A 23,765-nucleotide genomic window follows, 5' to 3' on the forward strand; every position below is an offset into this window, starting at 1 on the left:
GCCCTGTTTCAACATCGTATAAATCACTGATATAGCTAATTGATGTGTTTTGATACTGGTTCCCATTTTCATTTATATTAAGAAAAAATAATGAATAAATGGCTAACACTAATCACCAAATTAATCTTTTAGTTATGGTAGGTACTGTAAGAAACACAAGCAAAAATTTACAAAAAAGTTATCTCTTTCCTCAAACTACTTAGATTCTAGTAACTTTCTCTAAAATACAATCAAACAATAATAGTGTTACATAGAAAGGTGTGAAGACTTGCATTTCCACTAATTCTGTGGGCTACAAACCAAGATCAATTTTTTTCACGGATTACATTTCCAAAAGGAATGGGATTGTGTACCAGAGAAAATATTTAAGTGGGTAAAACTGAGGCTAGGTAGAACTGATGACAGACTAATGAAAGCACTTAGGAAAGATCAGGAAGTCCAGAGACTCACAAGAATTACCAAGCAGGATAAATAAGATGAAATTTACATTGTGGTGCTAATGAAGAACACTAAAAATAAGATGTAGATTTTATAAGACTGCCAGAACTAAAAATTTACCTTAATAGGAGTAACAGTTTGACAGATGACTTCTCTTCTGCCACAATGGATGTAAGAAGACAGAAGTTTGACAGTGCCCATGTGCTGGGAGAGCAATGACTGTCAGCCTAGATCATTATAACCAAGGAAGGCGTCTTTCAAAATGAAATATAACATAAAGACATTTTCTGACAGAAATCGCCATGGCATGCCACCCCAAGATACTTTATGAAGAAATGTCTAAGTTTGTGCTAATGGGGGACTTGAGTTAAAGGAACAAGGAAAATCACACAACATGTTAATACACGTAGGTAATGCTAAATGTATATTAGTTGCATAAGATGCGTTAGCGTTTGTGGAATTTACATGAAAAACAAAAGATTAAAACACACACAAATTAGCATGCAGTTGTTGATGTAGAAGAAAGAAGTTAGGTGTTCTAAAATCTTCAAATTCACCTGGGCAAAGTAAAATGTTTTGATGAATCTTAGAGATTGATCGAGTGTGCATTTTGTAATGTCCAGAGAAAATACAGGATAGAAACAAAAATTATAACTTAACAAACTAGTAGAGGGATATAAACAGAAAGAATCGATAATAAATTCAAATGGAAGCTAAAATATAAAAGGGAAAACAAAAAATATATACAAAATAGGTGAAATGTAAAGTGAAAACAAGTCCACTTATACTTTTAGTTTTTATAACTAAAGTTGATTAATTTCTTCAGAAAAAAAACTTGTCATCATGGATTATAAATGTAATCCAAACTGTGATGTTTATAAGAGACACAACTAAAGTATCAAATGATTCATAGTAAAAGTTGAAAAGGAACAACTAAGAAGATTCAAACCAGAAAAGCTGATACAGCTACCTTGATAACAGACAAAATAGAATGTAAGCAAACAAACAACAAACAAACAAAAAAGGCAGGCACTTGGGATGAGCACTGGGGGTTATATGTAAGTGATGAATAACGAAATTCTATTCCTGAAATCATTATTTCACTGTATGTTAACTAACTTGTATTAAAAAAAAAAGTCCGATTACCATGGTTACATAAATGTTCTAAGAGGCCATTCACTAAAACAGTTTATCCTCAAAACATAGAAAGCAAAAGACAGAAATCCCAGGCATTTCACTTTAACATACTTTTCTTTGCAATTTATAGGGCAGTTTGACTAAGGTTAAATAAAAGTTATATAAGATTTGAACACATTTTAAAAATTATCCTAATATTTATATATAGAACAACAAACCCAGAAACTGCAGAATTTAATCTTTCCAAATACAAGGATATTGATAAAACTGACTGTATATATAGACTTCAAGACTCTATGACACCAATCGGTGTTCTATTGCTAATGCACTACGCTATAAATGAAAAGATTCAGCATAATTGCATAATTGACATGTTTGAAAATTAATAAGCCTATTGCAAAATAATGTTTGGGTAGAAATAGATATCATAGTGGGAATTAGAAAGCATTTATAACTAACTGCATGATGATTAGAATATTGCATATCAAAACATTTGGGAGAGAACTAAACTGAGGCTGAGAAGGATATGCAGAGCCTTAAAAGATATGTCTTAAAAACATGATGAAAATTAATGAGATAATTCAGACTAAATTATTTTTTTAAAAAAGAGAAATGAAATGAAAAAGTTCAATTTATTCATTTTTATTTTTATATTTTTAGTTTAAATTCAAGTTAGTTAACATATAGTTTAATAATATTTTCAGGAATAGAACTTAGTGATTCATCACTTACACATCACACCCAATGCTCATCCCAACAGGTGTCCTCCTCAACGCCCCTTGCACATATAGCCCATCCTCACACCCAACACCCCTCCAGCAACCCACAGTTTGTTCTACGTATTTAAGAGTCTCTTACGGTTTGTCACCCTCTCTGTTTTATATTATTTTTACTTCCCTTCCCTTATGTTCATCTGTTTTGTATCTTGCATTCCACATGTGAGTGAAGTCATATGATATTTGTCTTTCTCTTACTTATTTTGCTTAGCATAATACATTCTAGTTCCATCCACGTTGTTCCAAATGGCAAGATTTAATTCCTTTTGATTGCTGAGTAATACTCCATTATGTGTGTGTGTATATATATATACATATATATATATATATTTATGTATATATATATATATTCATTCTTTATCCATTCATCAGTTGATGGATATTTGGGCTCCTTCCATACTTTGGCTATTGTCAGTAGTGCTGCTATAAACATTGGGGTGCATGTGCCCCTTTGAAACAGCATACCTGTATCCTTTGGATAATTACTTAGTAGTGGAATTGCTGGGTCATAGGATACTCCTATTTTTAATTTTTTGAGGAACCTCCATACTATTTTCCAGAGTGGCTGCACCAGTTTGCATTCCCAGCAGCAGTGCAAAAGAGATCCTCTTTCTCCACATTCTTGCCAACATCTGTGATTGCCTGAGTTGTTAATTTTAGCCATTCTGACAAGTGTGAGGTGGTATCTCATTGTGGTTTTGATTTGTATGTCCCTGATGATGAGTGATGTTGAGCATCTTTTCATGTGTCTGTGTGCATTCTGGATGTCTTCTTTGGACAAGTGTCTATTCATATCCTTTGCCCATTTCTTCACTGGATTATTTATTTTTTGGGTGCTGAGTTTGATAAGTTTGATAAATTTGGGTACTGAGTTTATATTTTGGATACCAACCCTTCATCTGATATGTCATTTGCAAATATCTTCTCCCATTCCGTTGATTGTCTTTTAGTTTTGCTGATTCTTTCATTCACTGCAGAAGATTTTACCTTGATGAGGTCCCAATAGTACATTTTTGCTTTTGTTTCCCTTGCTTCTGGAGACATGTCAAGTAAGAATTTGCTGTGGCTGAGGTCAAAGATGTTGCCTGTTTTCTCCTCTATGATTTTGATGGCTTCCTCTCTCATGCTTAGGTCTTTCATCCATTTTGAGTTTATTTTTGTGTATGGTGTAAGAAAGTGGTCCAGGTTCATTTTTCAGCATGTTGCTGTCCAGTTTTCCCGAAACCATTTGCTGAAGAGACTATCTTTTTTCCATTGGATATTCTTACCTGCTTTGTCAAAGATTAGTTGGCCATACGTTTGTGGGTCCATTTCTGGATTCTCTATTCTGTTCCATTGATCTGAGTGTCTGTTCTTGTGCCAGTACCATACTGTCTTGATGATTATAGTTTTGAAATACATCTTGAAGTCTGGGATTGTTATGCCTACAGCTTTGGTTTTTGTTTTTAACATTGCTTTGGCTATTTGGAGTCTTTTCTGGTTCCATACAAATTTTAAGATTGTTTATCTAGCTCTATGAAGAATGCTGGTGTTAATTTTTTAATGTTTATTTTTGAGAAAAAGAGAGAGCACAGTGGGTGGAGGGACAGAGACAGTCAGAGGCACAGAATCAGAAGCAAGCTCCACACTCCAAGCTGTCAGCACAGAGCCCTACATGGGCTTGAACTCATGAACTATGAGATTATGACCTGAGCCAAAGTCAGATGCTCAACATAATGAGCTACCCAGGCATCCTTCTGGTGTTATTTTTATAGGGATTACATTGAATATGTAGATTGCTTTGGTAGTATCTACATTTTAGTATTTGTTCTTCCAATCTATGAGCATGGAATGTTTTTTCCACTTTTTTGTGTGTGTCTTCTTCAATTTCTTTCATGAGCTTTCTATAGTTTTCAGTGTATAGATTTTCACCTCTTTGGTTAGGTTTATTCCTAGGTACTTCATGGTTTTTGGTACAATTGTAAATGAGGTTGATTCTAGGATTTCTCCTTCTGCTGCTTCATTGTTTGTATAGAAATGCATTGTTGGGGCGCCTGGGTGGCTTGGTTGGTTGAGCGTCCGACTTCGACTCAGGTCATGATCTCACGGTCTGTGAGTTCGAGCCCCGCATTGGGCTCTGTGCTGACAGCTCAGAGCCTGGAGCCTGCTTTGGATTCTGTGTCTCCCTCTCTCTCTGCACCTCCCTCGCTCATGCTCTGTCTCTCTCTCTGTCACAAATAAATAAACAGTAAAAAAAATAATAAAAAAAGAAATGCCTAGTTGGTATATAGAAATGATTTCTATACATTGATTTTATATTCTGCCACTTTGCCAAATTCATGTATCAGTCCTAGCAGTATATAGTGGAGTATTTTGGGTTTTCCGCATAGAGTGTCATGTCATCCACGAAGAGTGAAAATTTGACTTCCTCCTTGACAATTTGGATGCCTTTTATTTTTTTGTGTTGTCTGATTGCTGAGGCTAGGACTTCCAACACTGTGTTGAGTAACAGTGGTGAGAGTGGACATCCTTGTTGTGTTCCTGACCTTAGGGGGAAAGCTCTGTTTTTCTCCATGGAGGACGATATTAGCAGTGGGTCTTTCATATATGGTTTTTATGATCATGAGGTATGATCCTTCTATCCCTACTTTCTTGAGGGTTTTTATAAGGAGGCTGTATTTTATCAAATGCTTTCTCTGCATCTATTGAGGGGATCATGTGGTTCTTATCCTTATTTTTATTAATGTGATGTATCACATTGACTGATTTTCAGATATTGAACTAGCCCTGCATCTCAGGAATAAATCCCACTTGATCGTGGTAAATAATTCTTTTAATGTATTGTTGGATACTGATTGGCTAGTATCTTGTTGACAGTTTTTTGCATCCATGTTCATTAGGGAAATTGGTTTGTAGTTCTCCTTTTTAGTGGGGTCTTTGTCTTATTTTGGAGTCAAGGTAATGCTGGCCTTGTAGAATGATTTTGGAAGTTTTCCTTCTATTTCCATTTTTTGGAATAGCTTCAAAAAAATAGGTGTTAACTCTTATTTAAGTGTTTGGTAGAATCCCCCCAGAAAGCAGTCCAGCCCTGAAGTCCTATTTGTTGGGAGATTTTTGATTACTGATTCAATTTCTTTACTGGTTATGGGTGTGTTCAATTTTTCTATTTCTTCCTGTTTCAGGTTGGGTAGTTTATATGTTTCTAGGAATTTGTCTGTTTCTTCCAGATTGCCCGACTTATTGGCATATAATTGCTCATAATATTCTCTTATTATTGTTTATATTTCTTCTGTGTTGGTTGTGATCTCTTTCATTCTTGATTTTCTTTATTTGGGTCCTTTCCTTTTTCTTTTTGATCAATCTGGCTAGGGGTTTATCAATTTTGTTAATTCTTTCAAAGAACTAGCTCCTGGTTTCATTGATCTATTTTACTGTTTTTTGGGTTTTTTTAATACATATCATTGATTTCTGCTCTAATCTTTATTATTTCCCTTATTCTGCTGTTTTGGGGCTTTGTTTGCTGTTCTTTTTCCAGCTCTTTTAGGTGTAAGGTTAGGTTGTGTATTTGAGACCTTTGTTGCTTCCTTAGGAAGCCCTGGATTGCTATATCCTTCCCTTTTATGACCACTTTTGCTGCATCCCAGAGATTTGGGGCTGTCATGTCTTCATTTTCATTGACTTCCATGTACTTTTTAATTTCCTCTTTAGTTTCTTGGTTAACCCATTCATTCTTTAGTAGGATGTTCTTTAGTCTCCAAATATTCATGGTCTTTCCAAAATTTTCTTGTGTTGGATTTAGAGTTTCATAGCGCTGTGCAAGATATGATCTCAGTCTTTTTGTACTTTATGAAGTCTCATTTATGTTTCAGTATGTGATCTATTCTGGAGAATGTTCCATGTGCACTTGAGACGAGGGTGTATTCTGCTGTTTTAGTATGAAATGTTCTGAATATATCTGTTATGTCCATCTGGTCCGGTGTGTCATTCAAAGCCATTGTTTCCTTGTTGACTTTCTGCTTAGATGATCTGTCCATTGCTATAAGTGGGGTGTTGAAGTCCCCTATCATTATGGTATTATTATTAATGAGTTTCTTTATGTTTGTTATTAATTAGTTCATATATTTAGGTGTCCCCATATTGGGGGTTTGGGGCATAAATATGTACAGTTGTTAGATCTTGGTGGATAGATCCCTTAATTTTGATATAATGCCCTTCTTCATCTCTTGTGACAATCTTATTTTAAAACCTAGTTTTTCTGATATAAATATGGCTATTCCAGCTTTATTTTGATGACCATTAACATGATAGATGGTTCTCCATCCCCTTACTTTCAATATACATGTATCTTTAAGTCTCAAATGGGTCTCTTGTAAGCAGCATATAGATGGATCTTCTTTTCTTATCAATTCTGATACCATATCTTTCAACTGGAGCTTTTAGTCCATTGACATTTAGAGTGATACTGAAAGATATGAATTTAGTGTCACTGTGTTGCCTGTGGAGTTGAACTTTCTGGCGATGTTTTCTGGTCCTTTCTAGTCTTTGTTGCTTTTGATCTTTTTTGTTTTGTTTCATCTTTTCTTCACTCAAAGGGTCCCCCTTCAAATTTCTTGGGGGGCTGGTTTAGTGGTCATGAACTACTTTAGTTTTTGTTTGTCTGGGAAACTCTTTATCTCGCCTTCTATTTTGAGTGACAGCCTTGCTGGATAAAGAATTCTTGGCTACATGTTTTTCTGACTCAGCACGTTGAATATATCCTGCCATTCCTTTCTGGCCTGCCAAGTTTCTGTGGATAGGTCTGTTGCAAACATATCTGCCTTCCCTTATATGTTAAGGACGTTTTTTTCTCTTCTTTCATAATTCTTTCCGTGTCTGTGTGTTTTGTGAATTTGACTATGATATACCTTGATTATGGTCGGTTTTGTTGAATATAAATAATGAAGCAGAGTTTCCTCCCCCACCAGCTTTACTGAAGCATAGTTAACAAATAAAAAGTTATATATATTTAAAGTGTGCAAGTTGATATTTTTATATATGTATTAATTGTGAAATAATCACTGCAATCAAGCTCATTTTTCATCATCTCACATAGTATTCATCACCTCACATAATTACTATTTAAAAATTATTGAAATATAACTGACATATAATGTTGTCTAATTTTCAGGTGTACAATATGATTCAATATTTGTATATATTGTTAAATTATTACAGTGAGTCTAGTTGATATCTACTACCACATTTACTAACAAATTTTTTCTTGTGATAAGATCTGTTAAGATTTACTCTCTCAGTAACTTTCTAATACAGTACAGTCACCATGTTGTACATTACATCCCTATGACTTATTTATTTTGTACCTTTTGATCCCCTTCACCCATCTCATCCATCCCCTATCCCCCCAAATCTGACAACCACTAATCTGTTCTCAGTTTATACAGTTTGGTATTTTTGTCACATATAAGTGAGATTATACAGTATTTGTCTTCTGTCTCTGACTTATTTCACTTAGCATAATGCCCCCAGGGTCCATCTATGGGCTTTGCTAATGGCAAGATTTCCTTCTTTATGGATGAATAATGTTCTATTTTAGGTATATGCCACAACTTATTTATCCATTCATCCATTGATGAGCACTTAGGTTACTTCCATGTCTTGGCTACTGGAAACAATACTGCTTTGAACATTAGGATGTATATATCTTTTTGAGTTAGTGTTTTCATTTCCTTCAGATAAACACCCAGAAGTGGAAATATTGTATCATATGTTAGTTCAATTTTTAATTTTTTGAGGACTCTCCATACTGTTTTCCATAGTGGCTGCAGCAATTTGCATTCCTACCAAAAGTGTGTAAGGGTTCCCTTTTCTCTATACCTGACCAACACTTGTTATTTCTCTTTAATAATGGCCATTTCGGGGCGCCTGGGTGGCGCAGTCGGTTGAGCGTCCGACTTCAGCCAGGTCACGATCTCGCGGTCCGTGAGTTCGAGCCCCGCGTCAGGCTCTGGGCTGATGGCCCGGAGCCTGGAGCCTGTTTCCGATTCTGTGTCTTCCTCTCTCTCTGCCCCTCCCCCATTCATGCTCTGTCTCTCTCTGTCCCACAAATAAATAAACGTTGAAAAAAAAATTAAAAAAAAAAAAATAATGGCCATTTCAAACAAGTGTAAGATGATTTATCATTATGGTTTTGGTTTGCATTTACCTGATAATTAGTAATGTTGAGCAATTTTTCATATACTTTGTGGATATTTGTATATCTTTCTCCAAGATATGTCTAGTCCAGTCCTTGGCCTATTTTTGAAAATTGGGTTATTTGTTTTGTTTTCTGTTGAGGTGGATGAGTCCCTTATATATCTTGGGATAAATTAATTGTCAGATATATGGTTTGCAAATATTTTCTCTCTTTTCACAGATTGTCTTTTCATTCTGTTGATTGTTTTACCTGTACTGAAGCTTTTTAATGACTATCTTTACTTTAGTTCCTTGTGTTTTGCTTTCATACCCAAAATGTTAATGGCAAGACCATGTCAAGAAGGTTTTCCTTTCATTTCTTCTAGTAGTTTTGTGGTTTCAGGTCTTACATTTAAATCTTCAATCCAGTTTTTTAGTTTATTGATGTATATGGTATGAGGTAAGTGTATGATTTCCTTCTCCATGTAAAATTAGGAAAGACATAACTGTACTCAACAACAATATCAATTAACGACATAATTGGCATCTAGAGACTAATACCAAAACAGCAGAATATATATTCTTCTCAAGTTCACATGGAATATTGAACAGGATAGAACATGTTCTGGGCCAGAAAACACACCCTGACAAATTTCAAAAATTGAAATCATACAATGTCTGCTCTCAGACCCTAATGAAATTACAATAGAAGCCAACAACAGACAGATAACTGGAAAGTAACAAAATACATGGAGATCAGACAACACAATTGTAAATAACACATGGGTCAAGTATAAACACTGAGAGAACTTTTTAAATATTTAGAACTATATGAAAATTAAAAAAAAGAGTTAATTCAAACTTTGTGGGATGCAACAAAATCATGCTTAGAGTGAAGTATATGCATTGAATGCATATATTAAAAAGAAGAAAAATCTAAAATCAGTAATCTACACATTTGCCCCCAAGGAAACTAGCAAAAGATGGGAGATGTAATCCAAAGTAAGCAGAAGAAAAGAAATTAAACAACAGAAATCAGTGAGATCAAAATCATGAATCAATACAAAAAAATCAACAAAAGCAAAGTTAGTTCTTTGAAAAGGTCAATAAAATTGATAAATCATTGAAAGGTTAATTAAGAAAAAAGGATAAAGGACACAAATTACTAATATCAGAAATAAAAATGGGGGCATAAACACAGATTCATCAACATTAAAAGGATAAATGTGATATAGTGAATAATTATATGCCCATAAATTTGAGAACCTAGATGAAATGAACCAATTCCTCAAATAACAGAATCTTCCAATATTCAAAATAATCAATAAGCAATGTTAATATGCTTATGTCTGTTGAAGAAATTGAATTGATGATTAATAACTTTTCAAAAATAGGATGCACTGGGCCCAGAGTGTTGACTGGTGAATTCTTCCCGTTGAGGACAGAAATTAAATGAATACTCTACAATACCTTTCATAAGAAAGAAGCAGATAAAATACTATTTAATTCATCCTATGAGGTCAGAAATGCCTTAATGCCAAATCCAGACTAAAATATCACCAGAAAACTACAGACTGATATCTCTTGTGAACATAGATACAAACAGCTTCAATAAAATAGTAAATCAAATCCAGCAATGTATAAAAAGAATTATATATCCATGTGAGATTTACCCCAGCTATAGAAGGCTGGTTCAACATTCAAATTTCAGTTGTATATGGATTTTAAGAAACAAAACAAATGAACATGGAGGGGGAAAGAGAGTCAAACCAAGAAACAGACTCTTAAAAGTCTGATGGTTACTGGAGGGAGATGTGCCAGGGAATGGATTAAATAGGTGATGGGTATCAAGGAGGGCATTTGTTGTGATGAGCACCAGGTGTTGAATGTAAGTGATGAATATAAATTCTACACCTGAAAATAATACTGCACTGTATGTTAACTAACTGGAATTTAAATAAAAACTTAGGAAAAACAATGTCCAGTTGATGAGCAAACTTTAAAACAATCAATTAGTGTGATCTACTACATCTACAGGCAAAAAAAAAAAAAAAAAAAAAAAAAAAAAAAAAAAAAAAAATTATATCAAAAGATAAGGAAAAAGCACTTGACAAACTCCAATATCCAATAATGATAGAACGTCTTAGTAAGCTTAGAATGGACTTTCCTTAACTTGATTAAAAATATCTACAAAAACCCTCAGCCAATGGTACTTCTGCTAAGATCTAGAATAAGATGCAAATGTCTGCTCTCATTACTCCTTTTTAACAGTATACTGGAGTTCCTTGCCTAACAAAATAAACAAGAAAAATAAATAAAAGATGTACAGATTTGGAAGGAAGAAATAAAACTGTCTTTATTTACAGATGACATGATCATCTATGTAAAAATATGAAAGAATCAGCATAAAACTTGTGGCACTAAAAAGCAAAATACCAAGGTTGTAGGATAGGTCAACACTTCCATGTATACATGGCATGAACAGTGGCATATGAGATTAGAAACACAATATGCATTTACATTAGCAACCAAAAACTGAAATACTTATGCATAAATCTAACAAAATATGTAAAAGATCTACATGGGGAAAACTGTAGTTTTGTAGATATTGACAAACTGATTCTAAAATTATAGACAGGCAAAGACCTAGAATAGCCAATACAGTATTGAACAAGAAGAGACTGGAAGACTGACACCACCTGACTTCAAGGCTTACTATAAAGATATAGTAATCAAGACAGTATGGTAGTGATAAAATAAGAGACAAGTAAATCAATGGAACAGGATAGAGACTAGAAATAGACTTTCATAAATACAGTCAACTGGCCTTTGACAAAGGAGAAAGGCAATACTATGAAGGGAAGATGTTCTTTTCAACAAATAGTGGCATCCACATTAATTTTTTTTTAATTAAAATCTGCACACAGACCATTCATCTTTCCCTAAAATTAACTTAAAACACCTTAGAAACCTAAATTTAAGATGCCAAACTATAAAACTCCCTGAAGATAACATAAGAAAAATCCTAAATGAACTGGATATGGTGACAAGTGTTTAAATACAACACCAAAGGCACAGCCTTTAAAAGAAATAATTGATAAGCTGGATATCATTAAAATAATATGAAAGATAATGTAAAGAGAATGAGAAGATAGCACAGACTTGGAGGACAGATTTGCAGAAGATACATCTGATTAAGGACTGTTAATCAAAATATACAAAGAACTCTTAAAACTCAACAATATAAATAACCTGATTAAAAATGTGTCAAAGACTTTAACAGACACTCTGCAAAGAAAATACACAAGTAGCAAACAAGTATATGAAAAGATGCTCCATATCACATGTTATCAGGGAAATGCAAACTACAATAGCACCGAGATACCACTACCTACCAATTTGAAAAGTCAAAATCTGTAACCCGGACAACTCCAAATGCTGACAAGGATGTGGAGCAAATGAGAAATGCAAAATGGTACAGATACTTTGCAAGACAGTTTGAAAGTTTCTTACAAAACCAAATTTAATTTTACCTTATGATCCATCAATAATTCTCTTTGTTATTTTCTGAAAGATGTTGAACACTTATGTTCACGCAAAACATGCACACAGTGTTATGGAAGATTTATTCCAACGTGCTGAAACACTGAATTAATCAATATTAACCTCATTAGATGATGAAATTTAAAATGTGGTACATGTAGACAGTGGACTGTTATTCAGCACTATACAAAAATGATCTATCAGCCATGAAAAGATATGGGAGATTTTTAAATGTATATTAGTAACTTAAACCAATCTGAATAGGTTATACACTATATTCTAAGGATATGAAATTCTGGAAAAGACAAAACTGTGCAGATGGTTAAAAGATCAGTATTTGCCAGGGGTTGAGATGGCAGAGGGGGATAAATTAATGGAGCAAAATGGATTTTAGGGTAGCGAGAGTACTCTGTATTATAATGATGGATACATGTCATTTTACACTTGACCAAACCTATACAATGTATAGGTGAGTATAACAGTAAGAGTGTAAGGTGAGTGGGTTATGGGAAATCTCTGTACCTTCATCTTAATTTTGCTGTGAACCTAAAACTGTTTAAAATACATAAAGTATTCATAAAAAAATAAAGAGTCATGCCTTGTTACTGAAAGATGAGAGGATGGTTTATCAACTGTTGTCCACACCATAGAAAGCTTAGTCATCTCCCAGTACCTGTCACATGTGTGAAATATGTTGGGTTCTCATATCTGATGACTGATTGTTACATCTAATTACTTAACCTTAGAATAAATAAAATAGCTTCCTTTATATCCAGAGAGGTGAGGAAACTTGAGATTTATTTTTTCTGTTTGGACAAAATTTGTCAAAACTTAAACTGTACTAAATTTCAATTTGGATTTTTTTTCCCCAGAAAGATGAATTTGTTAGCTTATCCCAAGGTGACTGTAGTCCAGGATCCAACACTCCAAAAGAGCTTTTCAAGTGCTTCAAAAATTGGTGGGATAAAAATGAGATCCATAGACAAAATTAGAAGTATTTAATAGTTGTGTGAATTTTGAAGAAATGGGTATTGGGTGTAATAATCACTAAACAATTTGACTTTAGTTGAAAGAGCTTCATATAAAGTGGCATTAAATTTTAAGTAGAGCAATTGGATGTTATGCATATTTATGAGTGGTTAATAAAGTGAATTTAGGTACAGCAACTTGGTCCTTGTACAAATGGATTGATGGATTGCAATGCTACGATGTGAATTTATGTTTACTTGTATTAGTGACTTGGATGAAAACAATAAAAACGCTCATGATAACGATGGCTATTTGTCATTAGATGAGAAATTGTGCTAAATACTTTACATATTTAATTAATTTTAATCTTTATATGGATTTCATAACCCATGTGACCCCATTTTACAGAGAAAGACATTATATCCCAAAGGCTCAGGTCACAAAATTAGTGAGTGAGGAAGATTTAATTCAGTTTCTACTCTGTCTGAACCAAATTCTGAACCAGCTCTTTAAGTTTGTCAAGTATTTGGATAAGAGAGAGATGAAAGTTTTTGAATAACTTGCATGGCAAGTAGAGTGGGCAGAAGGAGTGGGAAGATGGAAATAATGGAGTGAAATGTCTAAGTGTAAATTTAATGGAAAGAGATAGTGAGTTCTGTATTTATTAAATAAAACAATTGTATAATAGGACTTTATTAAATTTAATAACATAAAATACATCAAGTTGTAGATATCTGGAAATACAATTTGATAAATAACGTGATGTTACAACTTTGGACTCTGATGTAATCAGACTGCCTGAAAGGAAGTAATGTATGTATCTCATGTAAGGAAGATAAAAATACTAAACTGTTTTTTTCCCTATCATTCCATACCTCTTATTGTTGAATTCAGTTCTGGGCATTGCAATTTTAAATAGTGACCTTGATAAACTAGAATGTGTCCAGGGAGAGTAATCAGAAAAGAAAAGAAATCAATACCATATATATGATTTTTTTCACTGATTAAAGAAAATTCATGAGGAAATTTATTTTTATTTTCTTAGTTTTATTATTTGGAAGAGATTATATTTCATCTAAATGGCCCCAGAGTTTTTGGACCAATAGATTAAATATAAAGGAAAAGAGGTCAGTTTATTCTAACAAATAAATTTCTAATAGTCAAAATTTCCAAATAACTAGACCACCCTTGGATATTGGGGCTTTTCCTCACTTAATGCTTTTAATCAGAGAAAAGATATTATTTCTTAAGGAAATGTTTTTAGGGATTTGTACACAAGAAGTCTTGCAACTATGTTTTTGCATGATCTTCATTTTTTAAGATTTACCAATGACCATAATTATATGATATAGAATCCTCTAGAAACAAATATGAAACAAATGACCTTAATCTCCAACTCTTCCACTATCATTTATTTTAAAAGCTGGTAAATCCAAGAGCATGTAACTGAGGGTTTCATTATCTGCTCCATCTTATAAAAAAAAATAGGGGTAAATAAAGGGTATTTAAGGGTAAATACCCTTAAGGGTATTTTAGGGGTAAATAAAGGGTATTTAAAGTAGATAACAATGAGTGGCATATTACATCAGCTGTTATATTGATCAATATCACTCGGTGCCTCTTTAGCCTTTATTCCGATATTCTCTACTTATTTTCCAGTTTTCCTTATCTTCAGACATCCTGAACATCTTCTGATCATTCTCATCACTACTGAAATCAGATCTTAGTTGCCCAATGCCTATTGTCTTCATATTCTCTTTATAGCTTCTAGAATCTAAACGTGTTAGCAAATCTGATTAATTTAAGAATGCCAACATGTTAATGAATCATAATTGATTAATATCACTTATATGCACATTCTTGTGTCTTTAAAAGAAAACTTTTGGTCATTGAGTTTCTATACTGAAAGAAGAGTTACAATGGAAATTTAGAGCCAGTGTCAGGTCTTGGCTAATTGTTAGACAAAATCTTTTGTGTTTTTAAAATCCCATCTTGAAATTACCTATTTTAACCTTCTGACAAGCATGATTCAAATGGCTATACAGTTGATATTGCCTTCTATTAAGCAAAGGAAAAAGATGAATATTTTCAGTTCAGTAGTCAATCTCCCCCTTTCCTATAATTTTATAGGAATGCCTATAAATGCTTGCCATGTGTCTTAGTATGCAAGCAACCTCAAGCACCTAGTAGTAACCAAAAGTCAAAGTCCTAATTGAGGTCATTAATGCTGGACAGAAGAAAGTTTCCTCAGTTAGCAGTCCAGAACTTGTCCCCCATCTATTTAATCCCAATAAATTATATTTACGGAAGATTATCTGACTTTTTGATTTAGACTTTTTCCTGATTCACAATTTTCCACCCTTTCAAGCTTCTGGCCCTAACTTGGACAGAGCTAACAATGGGGAGACTTTGAAAGAAGCAATGAAACAAGGAAGGAGAGATTTAGCTCTCTTTGCTGTACACTTATGAAAGGTACTGTCTGCAGATTTTCAGGAGCCCAGTCTCTGAATACTCAGCTGGAAATGTCTTTTCCTTGTCTTCTTTGAAAACCAAGGTCTGTTTTAGCACTGTGACCCTGTCATTGTAAGAACTTTAATTAGTATTGAATGTAGCCTGGTAGAATCCTAAGTATCTGTGAGGATACATTAGTTCTATGATTCCTGTGCTCCAGTGACTATGAATTAAGGACAATATCAGCTTCAAGGTTCTTCTTTCTACTTTTAACTTTTCAGTATAGCTATTACCTAGATTAATATTTTGTTCTTAACTGTTATAACTGTCTTTCCCCCTCCAAATTATGTCTTGCAGATGACAAGTATTTTATCTTGAACTAAATAGGGACATAGTGCTTCTTTTTCCAAAAATGTTTATTATTTGTCTAAGCCTAATTTAACCTACCTTTAAAATGTGGTTCTTCATGGTCTTTATTAGTACTACACCATAACTCTGCTTCATTATTATGTTTGTGCCCCTTTAACAATGCTTTTATCTTAGCAAAAGATCACTTTGAAATCCAGATGATGGGACACAAAGCATTGAGTAAATTTAATATTAATATTGCTGGAGAGCTCCTCTATAGCCAGACAACATTTCACTCCCATAACAATGTTTATGGGAATGATTTGCAATACTATATATGATATAATTCTTTAACAATAGTTCAATAAAAAGGATATCATTATATGGTTGCACAAATGTCTTTCCTTTCAATAAAATTTTTAGTTATGTGAACACTCTATCTTTCAGAATGACTTACAAATAAAATTTCTACCTTGACTTGTGCATTAAAATACAGGGAGGGGGAGCAAACTTTATTTTTCAAAACATGACCTAACCACCTAATGACTTGTTTAACTGGGCATCAATCTTTGTAGCTGCCAGATCTTTTCTCCTTCCTTCAAATGAACTGGCATAATGCTGATTTGGCTCATATGTAGACACAAAATACCCTCTATCCTAGGGGAATAATTATTAGTTTTTCCTCAGAGTAGTTTAAAGGATACTTCTTCTCTTAGAGACAGTCCTTTTCTCCTGGGCAGGGTGGTGGGAGGGGGTGGGGGAGCTCTTCTATTCCTTGCAAAATTCCTGCCCCATTTGAGGAGTGATGAAAAAAAGCAAATTATTTTCAGGAAAAATGAGGCATACAAAAGTGTTCTTATATGTTTCAATGAAAAAGCTTAGATTCTATCTAAGGGGCAATTTTAAGTAAATTTGTTATGGCATAGGTTATTTCTTGGTGCTATGCATCACTATTTTCTGAATCCTTATCCTAGAAAACTCATGAGCTTAGCCGTGCATTATATTGTCTTGAACAGAAAAACTTTCTTTGTTCCTTAGCTTCAACATGCCATATAAATATACTTCATTACTGCCCACCACAACAAATTTTATGCTTGCCATGTGTCTTAGTATATTTAGGCTGCTCTAACAGAATACTGTGCACTCGGTGGCTTATAAACAGCAGAATTTTAATTCTTACCATTCAGGAGTCTGGGAAGTCCAAAATCTAATTATGGCAGATTTGGTGTCTAGTGAGAGCCCCCTTCCTGGTTCCTACATCATGATCTTTTTGTTTGATCATCAAATGGAAATAGGTAAGGAAGCTCCCTGCAGTCCCCTTTCTAAGGGCACTAATCCCATTTGTGATATCTCCCACCTCATGACCTATACACCTCTCAAAGTTCCCATCTCCAAATACCATCACACTTGGCATTATGATTTAACATGAATTTTGGGGAGATATAAATAGTCTATAGCACCATGTTTCTTAATGATGTACACTGCCTGTGTACCTGGCCATGGGAAGAGTTTCACCAAGACTTCCAGCATTGCTAGACTAGATTCAAAATGTTATAAACTTTCTTTTTGTGAAACTGCACATGTTTTATTTCCAACTCATTAGTGTCATTGGACACTTTCAACAGACACTGTTGATAACTAGTGATTATTTTTAGGATCAGTGCATAGTTTTACTTTAGCTCTTTCAAATAAAGCATGTCAGCTAATTTCCAATTGCATTGCCCTTCTAAAGATATGTGTAATTTGGCAAAACTACTTTCAATGAGAAACAACAGAATAAAATTACCTCAGATTCAATTTTCTAATCCTACGGTCCCAATAAATATCACTAAAATTGTTACTTTAACTTTTTATGTTTAATTATTTTGAGAGAGAGCATACACACAAGCAATGAAAGAGCAGAGAGAAAGAGAGACAGAATCCCAAGCAGGCTCTGTGCCATCAGCACAGAGCCCAATGCAGGGCTTGAACTCAGAACTGTGAACTCATGACCTGAGCCCAGATCAAGAGTCCACCTCTTAACTGACTGCACTACCCAGGCACCCCTAATATGATTGCTTTAGAATGAATAGTACTTATTAACTTCCTTAGAGTTAGAACAAATACAAATATACATTTATATATATGCATTTATATATATATATAAATTATATATATTATATATTATTATATACTATATATAATTATATATTATTTATATATTATATATACATATATATACACACACATATAGTTGTGTGTGTGTGTGTGTGTGTGTTTCAATATGTGAGTAGATGAGTTTCATATCTTGCATGATGAGACTCTTTCACACAGGTTTCAAGTAAAAAGTAAAGTTGCAGGGGAAAAGAGTATGCTTACTTTAATCAGTGCTCATACAGGTATTTATTCAGATCTGCTAAAGTAAGCCAATGCAATCTATATAGGTAACTAACTACCTTTACCTCCTTCCGAAAAGGACACACACACACACACACACACACACACACACACACATATCCCCAGTAAAGAATAAATGTAAGTCTTCTGCTAGAATTTATTGGATGCAAAGGTGACATATACATGCACACACATACACTGTATTTTTGCAGTACATGATTTTTTTTTGGTAATTACAAAAGAAGCAACCTGAATCATGTTATAAATACTAGTGGTCTCATTTTCTAGTTATATTCTTTACAATAAATCTGATAAATTCTCTAATTGTTTTCTTCATTTATAAATGACAAAATTTAAAATTTCTCCTTTTATTCATAATGTTATCAGGATCAAATAATAACATATATTTGTCAGTTCTTCATAGACTGAAATTTACTATATTACATAATACATTTGTTAATAATGATACATTTATTAAAATTCCCATATGAAAGATTTATCCCATTGATTGCTAATGGCACTCTGAATATAAATTGATTGGGCATTTATGCTTCTCCTCCTCCTCTTCTTCTTGCTCCTTCTCCTTCTCATTTTCCTTAGTGCTTTCATACTGTTACTTAGCAAAAATAAAATGACACACTTCATGTTTGCAATTCAACCTTATACTTGCAAGATCTGGCTGCCTTTGAGTCAGCCTTGGATGATTAATGGATATATTGATTGCTTGGTGTTTCCAAAATCTGGTGGCTTAATGTTAGTTGTCCTTCTTAATGTAAGCAGTAAGAGTTATATCCCTTTTAATTGAGGAGACATCTCAAATCTGGGTTAACTACCACCTCATGGTAGAGACCTCAGGTCTTGACCTTTCACATTTGCTTCTCTCTTTGTCTCTTCCTTATGGAGTTTTGACCACCTGACAGGAAGTGTTACACAGCTACTGATGGAATGCAATTACACATATCAGAACTACCATCCTGGGGTAACTGTCAGCTGAGTACATTAGCTAAGTCTACAATTACATTGTGACATTTAGCTAATTGTCATTCAAGTCCCAAATTCAAAGATGCTGACTCTCAGTTCCAAAGCTGACCTTTTTAGAGGGAGCTAATTGGAAGGGTTCTTTTCCTTCCCAGGAACCTTCTATTTAGCACCTTTAAATAACCTACAGAAGCATTTACCAGCATTAAGATACATAATGCAGTCACTTCCTACTTACTCTGATCCCTGGATCATATTACATTTATCATTTGATTTGAAGCATTAAAACCCTACCCTTCTCTTCTAATCAATGGTAATTATTTCAATCAGATTTTAATGGATAATGCAATTATAAGACCTTCAGAAACCTGCCACTTTTAAAGGAAATGAAAACAAACAATTAAAAAATCATAAAATAAGAAGGGACAACGAAGAGCTGAAACAAAACTATGAAGAACCCTTAAGGCTAAATTTGAAAATTTTTCTTATCATTTGACATGAGAATTTGAATAATAGAAATGTAAATGTTAACTTAATAGGTACATTCCCTTAGAACTCAGAACCACAAGTTGCTTTGTTATATCATCAATGCAAGAAATATTTCATAGACATGTTTATTCAGACTGAAAACTCGGATTTAAAATTTTTCAAAGTGTTTATTTCTTTTGAGAGAGAAAGAGATAGAGCATGAGTGGAACATGGCAGAGAGGGAGACAGAAAATCCCAAGCAGGCTCCACACTGTCAGCACAGAGCCCTATTCAGAGCTCAAAGTCACAAACTGAGATCATGACCTGAGCCAAAGTCTGATGCTTAACCAACTGAGCCCCACAGGGGCCCCCATACTTAAATTTTGATTTATTAATATTTCAGGGTTTGTTTGCGGTGACTTCATGAAGTCATAATGTGTGAGTGTGTGTGTGTGTGTGTGTGTGTGTGTGTGTGTGATATGGATATCGAAGCCTACTTATTCTCTGTTGCCATCACCTAGCGGTCTTAATTTTTTAGACCCTTAAGATGAGTAAGAAAGGTCATAGTTTAATATACAAAACTATAATATAGTTTTATCCATGAGAAGTCAATATAGCAGTAGGAATTAGTTATCTATTGCTGTATAGTAAATTATGACAAAACTTAGCTGCTCAAACATTTATTTTCTCACAGTCTTTGTGGTTTGGGAATTTTGGCATGGCTTATCTGGATTGTCTGGCTCAGTGTCTCTCACAAGTCAGCAGGGCTTCAGTTTCATTTGAAGGCTAGACCAGGGAAGGATCCAATTCCAAGTGTAAATGGTGTTTGGCATGTTTCCATTCCTTGTGGGGTATCCAATTAGAGTTTCAATTCTTTAGTGACTTTTGGCCAAACAATGCCCTCAATTTCTTGTAACAGGGATCTCTCCATTGGGTGACTCACAGTTTGCTTAATCAGAGCAAGCAAGGAAGATGACTAGGAGGAGGAGTGTAGAGAATATCAAGAAAAGAGAGACCAAGAAAGAAGTCAGTGTTGTCTGTCTAAACTTGAAAGTGACAGAATCAAATCACTGTGTCCTTCCCACACTCAAGGATGTGGATCATTGGTGTTATTTTAAAAGCCTGCCTATCATAAGAACAATTAGAGTTTGTTTCTTTATTCTCCAAGGTGATGTGAGAGGTTTCATGTTTGAGTGGAGGTCCATACCACTAACTATACTTCTGACTGTCTTTTACAAGGAGAAAAAAGGAGATAAACAGATGGTAGGTAGACAGACACAGATAGATACAGATATAAATAGAGATACAGTTACAGATACAGATACTGATATAGGTATACTATGGGACTGTCAAGCCTTATATTGGATAAAGCAGCAAAATTGTATGTGGCTGTTTTAAGTTGACTGACACATTAACTCTCATCAACAAATATACTCCATGTTACAAGTAGAGACAATAGAAATGATATTTTACATATTTTATAAATTTGTAATATAAATTTAAAAACCATTTCAAATACTTTATTCATTTGAATACTCCCTCTGGTGAACATATATATAGCAAACTCAATAGTTGTAGCTGTTGCATTATTTCATAAGAAATATTTTCTAATAATAAATTAATTGAATATTCGATTAAAGACATACTGAACATGGTAAGTCTAGCATATCATGTCCCTGAAAGCCCCCTTCCAATATTTACTCACCTGTGAAAACATCCATTCCATAGTTCCTTAGTAGGACAGAAAGATGTGATTTGTTATTTTCAGCTGGCAAAGCATATCTGGATTAGAGTGCAGGAATCTCATTTATTAAAAGTAAGCACCCTAGCAGTATATTTTTAAGACTTCTCATCCCCATATTTTATGTTTACTTCCCATTTTTAGCAAAGATAATGAAATAAAGCCTAGAGAGAATAAGTAAATCTACCTTTTCAAGTTCTTGAACTAATTAGTTATAAACCTTGGCCTAAAATCCATTTATCTGACTCCAAGTTTAATATTTGTCCTAAAATTGTGAATTTACACTAATGTGTTACAAACCATAGAGTACAGGTAGAAAACTACAAGATATAAATAATTTCATAATTTTTCTTTTTTACCCTCTTCCTTTATTAAGAGCATGAATGAGCAAGATTTAGATGGGTAAGTTTTTTTGTTTTTTTGTTTTTTTTTGAGTTTTTAAAACATTTTTTAATGTTTATTTTTTTTCTTTTTTTTTATATATATGAAATTTATTGACAAATTGGTTTCAGATGGGTAAGTTTTAAAGAAATTAGGAAAATAATACATTTCAAGAATTCTCAACCATTTTAGGATAGCATTCATTTGAAATACAACTATATTTAATTCAGTAAAATAAGTTCCCACATGAGAGGGCCAAAGAAACTTGAAATGAATAAACTGAATAATAAAATAGAATGAATTTATTTTTTTCTGAAAATCAAAATATTGCCTTTCTCAAACACATACTATAATACATATTAGAGTCACTTTTTATGGTAGGCTGCCCCTTAAGTGCTGGATATTGATCACTGAGGTTTTGAACATGATTGCTCCTGAGTTAAGTGTGAACTGGTGCCATTATGCATGCTACCGACATGGATTCTCCATTGGTACTGCTCCTTCACTCTAGATTGTTGGAATGACACACACATCTACTCATGAAATTATGAATCTGGACTCATCATTTTTTTCATCTTAGAAACATATTTTTCCTTAATTATATTTATCCTGTAGGAGATTCTCCAAATGTTCAGTCTCCATTGTAATACATAAATCAACAAATGAAGGAAGGGATCTTTATAGTTTAAACAACTTGCCAAAGCGCATCAAAATAAAACTAATTAATTCAACATGTTAGAATTAATTCGTTTGGCCTCCAAACCCAATGTTTTTCCGTTAGTCTGCATGTTATCAACAGCCATTGATGGAGGGAAAAAAATACTCCAAGAGGAAGGAGAGCCATTGAATATAGAAGAATAATTAAATTGCCATTTGAGGTTGTGGGATACAACTGATAACAAGCTGTATTTAGATAATGATGGCTTTCAAGTATAAAAGTTCAAAACTGTTTTTGGTTTTGTTTTTTATTATTACTTGGAGTAATAAGCTATAGCAATCTCATAACAGAAATATTTTTCAAGTCCTTCAATGGGCACAGAGTCAGACTTGATCACTTTTAAGGTCATCTACAACTTGAAACTCCATAAAATGCCAATATTATATAGTTCTGAGTTATTAGGAATGCAGAAGAGCAACTACCTCAATGCAGTATATAATTAGTGAAACAAGATACACAAAGGAATAAATACTTCCTTTCCTACATTGGAGATCCACAATGATTATATAAATCAACTACATTTTAAACCAAATAAAGTATAAAAATTAATAATAATAGCTTTCCCCCATCATGCTTTGAAAAGTACAGGATCTTATGTGATTTTACTTAGGTAACCAGACTACTGATAAAATATTCTTACAAATCATTTATTTTCACTCTCAGTATGAAAGAAGCCAGTTGATATGGTATGAGTTGACCTGTGGAGAGGTCCATATGGTAAAGACCTGTGAGAACCTCCAATGTGGAACTGAGTACATCAGCTCAATGGCTAATAAGGAATTGTGTTCTGCCAATAACCACATAGGTGACCTTAGAATGAATTGCGTTCAGTTGGTCCTTCAGATGAAACCACAGAGCCAGTTGAAGTCTTGGTTGAAAGCTTGTCAGAGACCTGAGTCAGTTGACCCATACAACTCATGCTGGCTTGGAATTTCTGACCCACAGGAACAGATAATAAAGTGTTTATCCTGGAATAATTTGTCTTGCAACAACAATCGGTAACAAACTGGAATATTTGGTTATTTAAATAATAATAGTTTTGGTGATCATAAAAATTGTAAGGCTAATGATTTTTCATTATCTAGTGAAAATAGTAAGCCAGGAAGAAAACTAAACGTTTTAGCTAAAAGCTCTGTTAATGCATCACAATCACCCTATATTACTAATGCAATATTTAAATTTTATGACTGGAGCACAGTATGATTTTAACATGTTAAATACAATTTTGAAGATAGATGTGATGATTTTCTTGGGCTTCTATTTCTCATCCTTTGGGAAATCTGATTTTCAT

This window comes from Lynx canadensis, chromosome A3 (assembly GCF_007474595.2).
Source record: "Lynx canadensis isolate LIC74 chromosome A3, mLynCan4.pri.v2, whole genome shotgun sequence".
In the NCBI taxonomy this organism is placed as follows: Eukaryota; Metazoa; Chordata; class Mammalia; order Carnivora; family Felidae; genus Lynx; species Lynx canadensis.